Below are 13,202 nucleotides of genomic sequence, written 5' to 3' on the forward strand. Positions count from 1 at the left end.
CAAGTTTCTTTCTGAAATACACTAAATGTGTGACTGCCATTTTCATTCCGAATTGATGGATCTAGAAAAGCAGTAGAGCTATTTGTTTCAATCTCGCATGTAAATTTAATCGTTTGATGTAAATTGTTAAAAATGGATACTGTAGTGCTGATGAAATCTTCGCTACCCTTTCTGAACAGCAGGGTATCGTCTACCTTTCTGAAGTAGTATGCAATTTTGTCTACCCATTATGGATTTTCATAAAAGGTTCTGTTTTCTAGATAATTATTAAATATATTAGGGAGCATTCCAGATATTGAGCTCCCCATAGTTATACCGTCTTTTTGAAAATAAGTGTCTCTATTAAATTTGAAGTAGTTAAATTTCAGAATTATAGTAAGTAGCCTAATAAATGCATCTATTTGTCTTTTAGAAAGTCTGTTTTGTTCCATTAAATTACGCTAAATTATGTGCATAGTTTTGTCAATAGGTATGTTTGTTTATAAGTTGACGATATCCAGAGAAATAAATTTCCTTTCATCGGTTATTGGTGTATTTTAATTTTGACAAGTTCCAAACTATTTTCAATAGAAAATTGGATGTAGAATTAATAATGGGTTTTAAGAAACTGCAGGAATTTTACCAGCTACTTGATAGAAAAGACTGCTCCTACCAGCCAACACTAGACGGACCAGATAGCCATATTTCTGTACCTTTATTTGTGCCCTAAGTGTGGGTGCCAGGGAGTCATAACGGATTCATAAATTTTAACCTTTGTACTCCCGTGGTGATACTATCCCATGACAGAGTTTTAAGTAAACAAGTAATTTCTTCTCAGCTTCGGACGTTATATCTTTATTGATTTTCTTAATAATATTCTCTTCGGAATTTTAAAGTTTTAACAATGTTGAATAGATAAGTTTTGCAACGATCACAATAATTCGGCCACCCTATTGCTGTACCGATTCACATGAGTTTTCCTTTGCAGTTCGCCAGTGCCATATTAGTTTCGGAAATGTGGGATTAAATTTTGTCATTTAATTACAGTTCAGTACGATCGTTGCAGATGCGGTGGATGACATTTTTCTCTTTGCCTATAGAATAAAAGATGGGGTAACACCTCTGAATGATAACAGCGAGAGATTTCCCCCATGTTCTGGTATTGGGAAAGGTCCAGAACACAGGGACGAATGAAACACCCACTTTTAACCCTCTGTACATCGAACACAAGCAGTACTTGTTTTTGTTGTTGTTGGTGGTTGTTGTTGGGTTCTTCAGCCTAAAGACTGGTTCGATCCAGCTCTCCATGCTACTCCTGTACAAGCATCTTCATTTCCTAGTACCTACTGCAACCTACATCCCTCTGAATCTGCTTACTGTTCTCATCTCTTTGTCACGCTCTACGATTTTTATCCCCCATACGTCCCTCCAGTGCTAGGCTGGTGATCTCTTTGTGTCTCAGAATGTGTCCTATCAACCGATCCCTTCATTTGGTAACGTTGTGTCACAAATTTATCCCCGGTTCTATTCAGTACCTCCTCACTAGTTACTAATCTTCAGTATTCTTCTGTAGCATGACATTTCAAAAGGTTTTATTCTAATGTACTCTGTTTCTCGTCCATGTGTCAGTGGTGTACATGGCTGCACTCTTTACAAATATTTACAGCACTTCTGCGTGCTCGCGGGGGTCCTACACGATGCTAGGCAGGTCTACCAGTTTCTTTGGGTCTTCAGTGTATAATACGCCACAGCGTGGAACGAGGTGGTAACAGGAAGGGCACCTCTTAAATTTACCGCTCCCATCCTACGTGAATACGGGACAAACGTACAACAAAAATAGGAGAATGTTAACACTAGGAGATGAAACTGTATTTGTGCACACACAAAAGTGACCCGGTGAATTCAGAGGGAGAGGAATCCAGGTATTCGGCAATAATAGAGGCTTTGTGGATTGGTGGAAAAGCAGGGCATATGTTTCCAACGTTTTTCACATTTCTTCCTCCTCCTCTTCTTTTCCCCAAGGGATTTCCTCTTTTCTTATCAGTCCACCCAATATTTAACAAGCTATATCACCGCAACTCGATTGTTTCGATTCTCTGCATCTCGGATTTTATCACAGCCCACTTCTATATAATACTATCTTCAAACGCTCAGTCTCAGAAATTTCGTACTCAAGTGAAGGCCGATGCTTGATACGAGTAGACTTCTCTTTGCCAGAAATGCCCTCCTTTCCTGTGACAGTATAGTTCCTATATCTTCCTCGTTTCTTCCATCGTGGGTTAGCTTGCTTCCATGGGACCAGAATTCCTACTACTAGGTGTTCTCTAATTTTGATGTTAAATTTATCCCCCCATCTCATTTTTGAATAATGTTATCTTCTTACCAGAGACGTTTATTTGCCCAAATCGTAACAAATATATGTATATAGAGACTACTAGTTCCGCGAAGATAGTGCCATCTTGAGATCGTGCAGATACATAGACCATTGTGTCATTCTGTGTAGTACACATTTGGTCATGGACATATCTGGGAACAGCCTACTGAAGAAGACTCTCCAGTGTAACGTTACAGATTATTCAATAACGTTACACAGGTGCGTCTTCTTCGGTGAGTTGTTCCCAGGTATGTCCATGACTAAATGACTGTGCACTGCACAAGGATGACACACTGGTCTATATACGTACACGATCTCGAGGAGACACTTCAACTTCCCGCAACTAGTAGTCCCTATATACAGTGTTTTAGTGGTACAAAGGCAGATATTTTTATTCGTGACTAAGGACAGAGTGATGAAGAACATAACATTAGAATTTACTTTATATGCACACGAATAACTACGTCTGTTAGGAGTAGTATGTTTTTAAGTTGGTTAGTACCATCAACTACATGGTGTAAGAGGAAGACGCTAAAGCTTATTTTCCCCTGTGCAGCAGGTCGGGTGCTGAAGCGTGGACGGGTGGATGCAAAACGGTTAGTCTATACTGGCAGGCATAGTCCACTCTGTAATGCAGTTACGAGTGAGCAGAACACATCAGGTAGTAAGTAATGTGAAGTGTTTGTGGGAAGATGGTTAGACGCACAGAAAAAAACAACTAACACAGTGAAGTCGATACACATTAAGGTACCAATGATCACGTCATCTGCACCCTAAATCTCCATATCTGCTTTGAGATGCAGGCAAATAAACCTCTCTAGTAAGAAGATTGCATTATTCAAATTCAGAAATCGCTCTCCTGCTGACAATGTCATCTAAACACAACCTCACTTCTGTTACTACTCGTTATTTTCCCCTGTCTTTGATTTACACTCAGCCTGTGTCCTGTGATTATGACTGTTCATTCTGTTCCTCAGATCCGGCAGTCGTTCCTTACTTTTTATCAGGATAACAAAGTTATTAGCAAATTTTGTGATTTATGTCCTTTACCCATGAATTTTAATTCTACTTTTTAACTTTTCTTTTAATTGCATCATTGGTATTTCGATGTACGGGCTGAACAGCGGCGGAGAAAGACAGCATCCCAACTTTGTCCGCATTCTGTTACGAAAGCTTCTGGAATACATATTCCTCCGTCTTCGTTCTCACGTAAATTACATGTTACCTGCCTTTCCATTTGACTATTATCCTACGATAAATGTGAAAGCGCGTGATAAGACAACTAAACTTATCATAAGGGCAGTGTGCGCTGATATGAAACTTCCTGGGAGATTAAAACTGTATGCCGGACCGAGACTCGAACTCGGGACCTTTGCCTTTTACGGACAAGAGCTCTACCGTTTTGAGCTACCCAAGCACGACTCTCGCCCCGACCTCACAGCTTCAATTCTGCCAGTACCTCGAGTCCTACCTTCCGAACTTCACAGAAGCTCAGATGGTAGAGCACTTGCCCGCAAAAGACAAAGGTCCCGAGTTCGAGTATCGGTCCGGCACACAGTTTTAATCTACCAGGAAGTTTCGTATTCAAGATCCTTCACCACACAACCCGATGGTAGAAAGGCAACAGCCCTTTAAGCATGAAAGGATATGCAACCTGCAATTTCCTATAACTTTGTAACGTGAAAACAGTATGCACTACTTCTTAAGCGGAAGAGGAAACCCCTATTCGGATAAAACTGGGTTCAGAAATTACACATGTAAAAAGCTTTGAAATTTTTAGTGATCAGCGACACACTTTGTGCAACTGCTGAAGTTATAGGAATTTCATAGTAAGTCTTTTACACGATGATATGAATTTTTTCATGTAAGCTTGATTTTTTTCTTTTAAATTTCAGTTATATTTTCTTGGTAAAATGTTAAAAACAGCTCTATCCTTATTAAAATGAACTTCAGGTGATGCAAAATATATATCAGTGTGTGTTCCGAAAATTTCATATTTTGAGCTGAAGCTGAGGAAATGTATTTTTTTATATTGGAAAAATTAAACTGCCACATAACGCAGTCCAAAGTTGAGGTATCTAAACATCCCTACTGCATGGCTTGGATCATCAGTCCTCTTCATCTTCGAATGGTAATTTGCACTTGGCATTTTTTTTAGTTTGTCTTGGATCCCTGTAGATCACCTTTAGCTTGCTTTCTACATGTCTCAGTGTCTCGCTCTCCAGATTTCCCATTGCCTCAACAGTGCGACAGCCTACATCCTATCCTACAGATTGCAGCATTTCACATTTATATAATGTTGCCTTGATTGAAAGTAGCAACGACATGATGCACTCCAAAGTGTGAAGTAGATATGGTCACAAACACTACTTTTGGTAAGCGAGTCCAAATGACACTATCCACACACTCATTTGTACCCTGTGTCCTGTCATGCAAACACTTCCCAAGTAGATCGATGTCTGCCAAGTCTTTCAGTACTTGTTTTACTGTCTACGTAACTATAATAGGCAGACTGCTGTGATGACAGGTTTTACAGCTAAGGATGCAACCATATTCTCTATCAAATAAATTGTTGCGCAAGCAATTATTTAAAAAATAAAGTAAATTACTTCTAGTGGCGCTATATACAAGATTTAAACTGAAACGCCATTCCGTTACCCCTCAAGATGTAACGTCTAAGGCCAATAAAAAGTGCGCTCTCGTAGTAAGACCTACTTTGACCGCTAAAGTATACATCAATTATTTTTAATTTGGAAAATGAATGCTTGGTTGTTACGCAGTGCAAACTGCCGTCGTGGAAGCGTGTGTCAGTATCCTAAGGCAATATGCATTTGCACTGGTGCATTCGCCAGGATTTCATGTAGCCGGAAATACAGAGCGGTTATGCGGGTTGCCTCCGCATCAGGAAACAACGTATTCGTTTTATGTCATGACCCAACATGGGCACCTAGGTGCCGTAAAAATCACTGTAGGGCCAAAAATACATACGTTTCCGTATTTATTGTCCCCAAAGAATCTCCTTGCGGTGGATTTTCATATAATAACGAGACACCTTTTATTTCTTCATCATGTTTAATGGAAACTTTTTCATGTCTGGAGTAGAAGATTTTTCGGTCTGTGCGTGTAATAGGCAATAAAGGAAACAAAACGAAATTTAGGAAATAGAATTCAAGATCAGGGATAATAATGTAGGAAACGGAATTTAAGAAATGCAATTTAGGAAAAGGAGTTAAAGATCAGGGATAAAAATTAAAGAACAAATAAGGAAAAAAATTAAGAATTTCAGGGAGGGAAAAAATTGGGTTTTTGAAGTTTACCGACAAACGACTCGGAAGAGAAGCTGAACAGGATATGCAGTGTTATGAAAAAAGTTGTAAGATGGACATAAAGAACTGGCCCTAAGGGTTCCGCCCAAACTTTATTATATGTATACAGACAGGATTCCAAGATTTTAAAGAATGCTTTAATTTCAATTTTGGAGTCGTATAATAAATGACAAATTCTTTTCGCGTGATACAATTGCAAATAAACAATTTCGGATTTTTCCCTTTACTTGTACTGTAAAACCTTTCCTCTTGCCGAATTCCATGATTCTGTACCAACGGGAAGCGCCTCATACGTTATGTTGAATGAGTTTGCGAGTATCAAAAGGACATAAATTGTCGTATCTTTTGATTGTACACTGAAGAGCCAAAGAAATGGCATAGGCATCCGAATTCAAATACACAGATGTGTAAACAGGCAGAATACGGCGGTGCGGTCGGCAATGCCAATATAAGAGAACAAGTGTCTGGCGCAATTGTTAGATCGGTTACCTCTGCTACAATGGCAGGTTATCAAGATTTAAGTGAGTTTGAACGTGCTATTACGGTCGGTGCACGAGTTATGGGACATTGCATCTCCGAGGTAGCGATGAAGTCGGGGTTTTACCATACGACCATTTCACGAGTGTACCGTGAATATCAGGAATCCGCTAAAACATCTAATCTCCGACATAGCTGTGGCCGAAAAATGATCCAACAAGAACGGGATCAAAGACGACTGAAGAGAACCGTTCAACGTGACAGAAGTGCAATACTTCCGCAAATTGCTGCCGATTTCAATGCTGAGTCATCAACGTCACTGTGCGAACCATTCAACGAAATATCATCCACAACACAAAGCTTTACACCTCGCCTGGGCCCGTCAACACCGACATTGGACTGTTGATGACTGGAAACATGTTGCCTCGTCGGACGAGTCTTTCATATTTTATCGAGTAGATGGACGTGTACGGGTATGGAGACCTCACGAATCCATAGATCCTGCATGTCAGCCGGGGGCTGTTCAAGCTGGTGGAGGCTCTGTAATGGTATGGGGCGTTTGCAGTTGTAGTGATACGGGACTCCTGATGCGTCCAGATACGATTGTGACAGGTAACACATACGTAAGTATCCTGCCTGATCACCTGCATCCACTGATGCCCATTGAGCATTCTGACGGGCAATTCCAGCAGGACAATGCGACACCCCACACGTCCAGAATTTCTACAGAGAGCTTCCAGGCATATTTTTCTGAGATTAAACACTGGCCGCCAAACTCCACAGACATGAACATCATTGAGAATATCTGGGAAACCTTGCAACGGCCGTTTAGAGATCTCCCTCCCCCCCCCCCCCTCCTCCCCACCTCTCTAGTGTCCTTCGCACGTCGTGCTGCAGCACTTCTGAGTGCTTACGGGGGTTCAATAAGATATTAGGCAGGTGTACCAGTTTCTTTAGCTCTTCAGTGTGTTAAGTTAGACGCTTCAATTTATTACACCGCACCGCCGTTCCTGAGGAAAAGAGTTTTTGACAGCCAGACAGATGAACGGACAATAAATTGATCCTATAAGCCATAAGGGCTCCGTTTTTAAAGATTGAGATACGGAACTCTAAAAATTAGAACTAGGGTAATGAACGTAATAGAAATGAATAAGTCGATTTAGAGGAATTAGATTGGGCAAATGAGACACTAAAGTTGGTACTGAGTGACAAACACTTGGGGAGCAAAATAACTCACGTTGGCGGACTTAGAGAGCGTAGAAATTGTTGCTTGGTAATAAAAAGAAATGTGTTTCTGCAAAAGACAAATATCTTAACACAGAATATAAATTTAACGTGTTAGAAAGTCTTTTCTCAAACTAATATGGAAGCGAAAAATGTAGTGTGAAAGGTTAAGAGGAGGGTAGAAGCGTTTCGAACTGTGCTGCTGCTGCAGAATATTGAAGATTAGAAGGGTGAATCGGATGTCTGGTGAAGAGATAATGAATCTATTGGGACAGGGAGGGAGGGGAAGAGAGAAGAAGAGAAGGGTATGGCACAATTTAATTAAAAGATATGATCAGTTAACTGTACACATAAAGTACCGTCCTCGCTTTATTCTAGGAATTGCATCATCGCGCCATCTGTTAGTAGCCAGAGCAGCATGACTGTTCCAAGCTGATTGCGTGCACTTATCTGCTATCTGTTGGTATCCTAAATAATAACTTTTGTGTTATTTGAATATTTTTGCTGTGAAAAGTGGAATGAAATTGGCCGGAAGACGCTACGTATGGTTGTCCACCCACCTGCAGCAGTTCTTTCTATTCGGCGCCACTGCCGTGACTTGCATCTCGATGACAGTGAAATGATGACGTGGTCAAAGTGACATCCAACCCCGAGCGGATAAACTCTCCGAACCGGTCGGGAACCGAACTCGCGATCCCGTGTTTTAACCACAACTATTTTCTTTCTTTCGATCTGTTGCTCAGTCTTTTTTTTCTTTAGCGTTTCTGTGTGGATGTCGCACGTCTTTTTTCAAACTCTATGATGTGAAACTTAACCCGGTTTTTTGTTAAGACGGTAGCCAGTCCTACCAAAAGGGAACTCAAAACTTACATATCAGGGACGGTATAGCCACCATTGTTGTGCCCCTCTCAGCTCTTTCTTTCTCCTCTCCATCACAGCTTCGAATTTTACCATTCTATTTCTCTTTCTCTAACCTATCTACCTCTTATATATCTCTTTCATCCCATTCTATCGTCTTATGTCTCTGCTCGATGAGAGTAACTCACAAGCTGCAAGAACATAACGAGAAAATTCCCAACTAACAATAGGACTGACATTCACAAAGAAAAGTACGAGGGTCGGTCAAAAAGTAATGCCTCCCATTTTTTTTCTACTTAAAAAAATTAAGTTAAGTGAAAAATTTGAATTTGGCGCCATTCCTCAAACCTTCTTCTGCAATCCACGGCAGTAGTAACTTTCTGTGTCAACAGGTGGCAGCACAGCAGAAGTTTGTAAGATGGCCGACATCGATGTTCGTTTGAGACAGCGTTGTGTGATTGAATTCTTGAATGCAGAAGGTGAAACGCCCATACGCATTCATGAAAGACTGAAGAAGGTGTATGGTGTTGTGACAGTGGATGTCAGCACTGTTAGACGATGGGTTCGTCGTTGTAAGGAAGCTGAAGGGCAAACACCGTTGACTGACGAAAATCGGAGCGGCAGGCCGGTGAGTGTAGTGACTCCACACAACATTCAGCAAGTTGATGACATCATTCGTGGTGACCGTCGGGTGACTGCAGATGAAGTGTGTCGCATTATTTCTCTTAGTAAAGGCAGTGTGATCACGATTATTAAACAATTGGGGTACTCAAAATTTTGTGCACGGTGGGTTCCAAGAATGTTAACCGATCAGAATAAAGAGGCAAGGAAAACAATAGCCTCCCAACACTTGCAGCGCTTCCGTTTGGAGGGAGATGAGTTTCTGAAAAAAATTGTGACCGGGGACGAAACATGGGTGCATTTTTTTGAACCCGAATCAAAGACAGTCAATGGAGTGGCGTCACACAAGCTCGCCGAGGAAGAAAAAATTCAAAACTGTGCGATCGGCAGGGAAAGTTATGGCAACAGTTTTCTGGGATACAGAGGGTGTGATTCTGGTTGATTTTTTGGAGCAGGGATACACAATAAATTCTGTTCAATACGTCACAACCCTCAAAAAACTTAAAGCACGTCTTCAGCGAGTTCGCCCAACAAAATCAATGGCAGATGTTCTTCTTTTGCATGACAATGCAAGACCACACACCAGTCGTCACACCTTTGAAGAGAGTGTCAAAATTGGATGGGAAGTTTTGCCTCATCCCCCATACAGCCCTGACCTGGCACCATCAGACTTCCATCTGTTCGGGCCACTAAAAGAAGCTCATCGTGGGATTCATTTGGAAGATGAGGAGGCCGTCAAAACATCCGTGCGTCAATGGCTTAGGAAGCAGAGCTGTGATTTTTACCGTGCTGGGATACATGCCCTTGTTCAAAGATGGACCAAAACTGTACAGATGGGCGGAGATTACATTGAAAAATGACAAAATGATCCTCAATGTTGTGGTTTTCAACCTATGTAATTGCATTTAAATTTCCTGACAATTAAACGTAGAAAAAAAATAGGAGGCATTACTTTTTGACTGACCCTCGTATGTTTACTTTCCTATACATAGTCATTATTATTATTGATATAATTATTTTTTGATTGTTATAATTATCATTGTACTACTGTTATAATCTCTACTTTTTCTTTAACATCAATACTGTATAATACGTTATGTCCTTAATGTTCTGTAGAAACTGTAACTCATTCAATCTGAGTATGCCTGGTTAGGTGTAAGAGAGGGCCTGAAGGCCCTAATCTTGCTAGGTAAAATAAATAAATAAATAAAATGCTTATCTACCATATTGGCGCAATATTCTTTCAGATATATTATATAAGAACTTATTAAACTGCTTATTAAACACAAATTCCTTAATGCAAAACTTTAGAATTTTCCAAATCTATTGATAATTGTGGTAATAATTGAGATGATTAACTATAAAATTTGAGTTTTTTCTAAACGTGAAGTTTAAAATACAACAGCTCATTAATTTTTTATAGATTAAATATATTATAGTGTTTCGTACACCTGTAAGTATGGTTTGTGTGTTGTGGAAAATTCATTCAAGAATCTCTCATCCTTAGGAAGAAAAGTATACCTGTAGCACAACTGCAGCTAATAGTAGGTAAAAAATAATGAAATTTCACATTTAAAGAAATTATTTTGTTATAGTTTTGAACTTCCATTGCTATGAGTGTGAATCCTGAATCCTTCCTGGTCATGCTGACAAAGTTTTACGAATTTATTTGCGAAAGTATAGACAGTGAAAGTTAAAGTGTCCTGTGGTGCCTCTCCTGCTACAAGTCAGCCCGTTTCGTGTCCTACCCCCTTAAACTTCGTCTACTTTGTGATCGACGATTTAGATGTTAATATTTTTGTTTTTGCTACTTCTCATTGCCTTCACCTTTCTTTGGCTTAATCTGTCTATTTTTGTGCTCATCCAACTGTTCATTTCATTCAATGTATTTCGTAATTCTTCATTCACACCAGAGAAAGTATTGTTACTAGTGAATCTTACTGATATCCTTTCAGCCTGAATTTTAATCAGTCTCTTGAAACTTTCGTTTATTCCCATCATTGCTTTTTCGATGTAAATACTTAACAGTTGGGGCGAAAGACGACATTCCTATCTTTGCTCCTTTTTCTTCCGAGCACTTTGCTCTCGGTCTTCAAGTCTTATTCTTCCTGGTGGTTATGATATATACAGTATATTACCCGTCTTTTCCTGTAGCTTACTCCTGTTTTTCTCAGAACTGCGAACATGTTGCACCATTTTACACTGTCGAAAGCTTTTTCAGGTCGACAGATCCTATGATTGTGTCTTGATTTTTCTTCAGTCTTGCTTCAATTATGAAGCTTTCTTTACATTTCTTTAGCCAAATCATCGTCATCGAACAGATCTTCAATTTTCTTTTCCGTTGAATACACAAATATAGATACAAGAAAAGTAACTGCGAAGAAACAGTGAACAACAGAAGAAACAGTTCATTTGATCAACGAAAGAAGTAAGTTCCAGACCCAGACAGGTTACAGCAATGGCGTTCTGAAAGATAATGCCTCCGAATTATTTTGTGAAAACCCTGTTTAAAGAAAAGAAACGTTACTAAAAATTTGCCTCTTTGTTCTTCATCCCCAGTTGTTTATTTCTCAACATAGTCACCCTGGTGACAAAGACATTTCTCCCAACGAGTGATTAGTTTGTTAATATTGTCTCTGCTTGTACTGCTTCATCACTATCAAATGAAGTCGCCGAAGCTCTTCTTTTGGTTTGGAAACAGACGAAAATCCGATGGGGCCAAGACGGGAAGATATGGAGGATGATCGATGACAGCGAACCTAAGGCGTCGGATTGTTGCAGATGTCGCAGCGCTCGTGTGTGGTCCGGCGTTGTCATTCTGGAAGAGGGTGCTTCATGCGTGGAGAGTTTTCTCTCTTTCTATTACAGCACGCTGTTCCTTACACACCGACATTGTTACGTTACACACAGCCATGCTACACTCTACAATTCGCAGACCTCTAGCGGCACATGATTGAGATTTGCGCCACCAAAGTGGGGAAGGCGGCCGAGTAATACGCATGACCTAATAACTCCACTGATACTGAGGACAGAATGACAAATTCGGAGACATTATGTTTCATCATAATCTCTTAATTCACTTAGGGCCGGCCGCTGTGGCCGAGCGGTTCTAGGCGCTTCAGTCCGGAACCGTGCGACTGCTACAGTCGCAGGTTCAAATCCTGCCTCGGGCATGGATGTGTGTGATATCCTTAGGTTGGATAGGTTAAAGTAGTTCTAAGCTCTAGGGGAATGATGACCTCAGATGTCAAGTCCCATAGTGCTCAGAGCGATTTGAATGAAGAGGTGCAGAGAAGCTACGGCGTAATGGGTGCAGTAAAAATCTGAAGGAATCGAACACGAAACAATCTTTGGGAAGACTGATTCATCATATAGGAAAACCAAATTGTGACAAGTGAATTTAATAGCAAAGGTGTTAGTTTTACGTGTGCAGGGGAAAGAGTGTATTGAAGATCTCTGTGTGGAAGAGGAGCTGTGTGACGACGTCATACAAGAAGATATGGGACTCGATAAGGAAAGGAGAAGGGACCCACTATTATTGACATAGTTTAAGGGAACTTTCGAAGATTTGTAACCAAATAAGGTGGAAGGTATTGATAACATTCCTTCTGGATTTCTAAAATGATTGGTGGAAGTGGCAACAAAACGACTACTCATGTTGTTGTTTGCAAATCTCCAGTTTCGTAGATCGCAATCAGTTTCAGAAAAATATCATCCACACAGTCCCGAAATAGCAAGGCCAGATAAGTGCGAGATCTATCGCACAGTGGCTTAACAGATCATGCATACAAGCTGACGTCAAGAATGTTGTACTAATGGTTCAAACATGGTTCAAATGTCTCTGAGCACTGTGCGACTTAACTTCTGAGGTCATCAGTCCCCTAGAACTTAGAACTAATTAAGCCTAACTAACCTAAGGACATCACACACATCCATGCCCGAGGCAGGATTCGAACCTGCTACCGGAGTGGTCGCTCGGCTCCAGACTGTAGTGCCTAGAACCGCACGGCCACTCCGGCTGGCATGTTGTACTACAGAGGTGAAATTAAAACTAAGGATTTTTTGGATGATAATTCGCTAGGCTTCAGGAAAGGTAATGGCACCACAGCGGCAATCGGACAATGCATTTGATAATTAAAGCAAGGCTGCAAGGGGAGTAATTTACAACACATACAAGAACGAAGACAGACAAATAAGTGTGGAAGACCAGGAACGTAATGACTAGATTTAGTCTTCGGTCTCTACTGCTAACGCTGTACGTAGGAGAAGCAGTGATGGAAATAAATCACAGGTTCAGGAGTGAGAATACAACTGAGGTTGAACGGGTATCAATGATAAGATGT

Source organism: Schistocerca gregaria, chromosome 10, assembly GCF_023897955.1.
Source record: "Schistocerca gregaria isolate iqSchGreg1 chromosome 10, iqSchGreg1.2, whole genome shotgun sequence".
In the NCBI taxonomy this organism is placed as follows: Eukaryota; Metazoa; Arthropoda; class Insecta; order Orthoptera; family Acrididae; genus Schistocerca; species Schistocerca gregaria.